This window comes from Condylura cristata, unplaced genomic scaffold (genome assembly GCF_000260355.1).
Source record: "Condylura cristata isolate star-nosed mole 26May11 unplaced genomic scaffold, ConCri1.0 scaffold00027, whole genome shotgun sequence".
In the NCBI taxonomy this organism is placed as follows: Eukaryota; Metazoa; Chordata; class Mammalia; order Eulipotyphla; family Talpidae; genus Condylura; species Condylura cristata.
The window spans coordinates 27,470,809-27,473,344 of NW_004567128.1; positions in this window are offsets into that span (position 1 = coordinate 27,470,809).

The window sequence follows — 2,536 nt, forward strand, 5'->3', positions numbered from 1 at the left end:
TGTGCATAAATAAATAAATCTTAAACAAAAAAGTTTTTGCTGTAAGGTCATCACCAAGAAAGTGAAGACACACAAAAAATGGGAGAAAACATATGCAGATCACATATCTGACATGGGACTTGCATCAAGTATATATATAAAAAATTTTACAACCAATAATACAAAAATAAATTACTCACTTTAAAAATAGACAAAGGATTTGAATAGCTATTTCTCCAAATAAGATATATAAATGGCCAATGAGCATTTTGTCTTAGTCCCTTTGGGCTGCTATATTGAACTACCTTAGACTGGGTGACTTAAATAACAAACACTTATTTCTTCCAATTCTGGAGGCTGGGAAATCCAAGATCAAGGGACCAGCCGATTTCATGTCTGGTGAGAATTCACTTCTTGGTTCTTAGGTGGCCATCTTCTTGCTGTGTTCTCTCATGGTGGGGGGGGGAGGATTCTCCTGGGTCTTTTTTTAAAATTAGGGCACTAGTTCTATTCATGAGAGCTTTACCCTCAGGCCTAATTTTCCTGACAAGGCCTTACCCCCTAGTACCCGCAAATCAGACATCAGGATTTCAAAATATGAAAGAAATAAATATTCAGTACTTTGTATATATGAAAAGATTCTCAAGATCAGCAGTAATTAGGGAAATAGAAATTAAACCTGGATGAACTATCACTTCACACTTACTAAGACAAAGATAGACAATAACAAGTGATGGTGAGAACGTGACAAATTAGAAGTGTCACATAGTACTAGAAGGACATAAAATGGTGTAGCTGTTTGGAAAACAGTTTGACAATTCTTTGAAATATCAAACATAGTAGAAGTCAAAACCACAATCAGGTATCATTTCATACCCATATGAATGGCACATATTAAAAAGATCCCTATCAGGCCTCCCTGGTGGCATAGAGGTTAAGTTTCAGTGCTTTGTTACAGGTAGCCCAGAGTAGACTGGGCCTCCTGTCTGTGGGGCCTCACCCATGCTCTCACAATTTGGTTATACTGCAGATACACACAAAAGGGTCAATAACAGGTTTATTTACAAAAGGGGAAAGGAATAGAAAACAGCCCAGGAATAGAGAGCAGGATACAAAGTATCTGGAATACCTTACGGCTAGGCTGACTGAACAGAGTCACGCGGGCAGGACAGCCGCTTCCCGAGGGAGAGTGTGAGATGCAATGATGCCCTATTTATCCCCTAAATGTCCCAGAATTCCTGCTAGCTCCGCCCTTGGGTCCTCGCAGTTCTCTCCCTTGTAATGCTGGGAGTTGTAGTTTCCAATCACGGGAGTAGTGTGTAGGGTCCAGAAAGCTTGAGTAGAGGGTGGAGTTCATAAGACTCTGCAGAGTTCCTTTAGGACATTCTTCCCCTTAACACTATCACCGAATGGCCTGAGTTTGATCCAATCCCCTGCCAGGGAGCTGACTCAGGTAGAGTGCATCAGACCTCTCCTGTCTTTCCCATTGCTCACCTGAGCAGTGTATTTCAGTAGATCTGCCTGTTCTGTTCCCCGCTCTCTCTGGTGATTCCCCTCACTTCTCTCCCTTCCCTGGGCTATACCCCAGGTCGTCTATGCATAAATAAATAAATAAATCTTTTTAAAAATCTCCATCAACGAGTGCTGGAGAGGGTGCAGAGAAAGAACCATATTACACTGCTGGTGGGAATATAAACTGGAGCAACTGTTTGGGAATGTGATCTGGATTTACCTTTAAAAAATAAAAACAGAAATACTATGTGACCAGCAATCCCACTCTTGGGTGCCTATCCAAAGAATATGAAATCATTAGCTCAAAAAATTATATGTTCTACAATGTTGCGGCGTTATTTACAATAACTAGGACATGGAAAAAACTTAAGTGACTATAGAGAAGATGACTGGACAAGAAGATGTGGCATATCTGCATAATGTAACACTATGTCCAGGTGGCCTCCCTGGTGGCGCAAGGGGTTAAGCACAGCACTGTGAAGCTATCTGCAGCCTCTTGTAGCACATGTTCGAACCCTGGACAGGGGGTGACCCACATGGTGCGGCAGACCTCTCCTGACCTGCCATCTGCTCGCCTCAGTAGTGTACTTTGTCAATCTGCCTGTTCTGCCCCACTCTATCTCTGGTGAATCCTCTCACCCCCACACCTCTTGCCTGTACCCCAATTCTTGTATGCATAAATAAATCTTTTTAAAAATACTATGTTCAACCACAAGGAAAGACAAAATGCTGCCATTGATAGCAAAATGAAAGGAGTTTGAAAGCACTGTGTGTAGTAATGCAAGTCAGAATGACAAAAACAAATATTGGACATTTACAGAGCATATGATAAGGGCAAAGCAAACTACTTATAAAAACTAGAGGACAGGGCCCTCCCTGGTGGCGCAGCAGGTTAGAGCACTGCACTGAGAAGCTAAAGCCGCTTCTGCATGAGTTCGATCCCCGCCTGCCCCGGAGGTGACCACATGGCGAGCCAGACCTCTCCTGACCCGCCCGCTGCTCCCCTCAGCAGTGTACTTCTTCGATCTGCCTGTTCTGCTCCCCA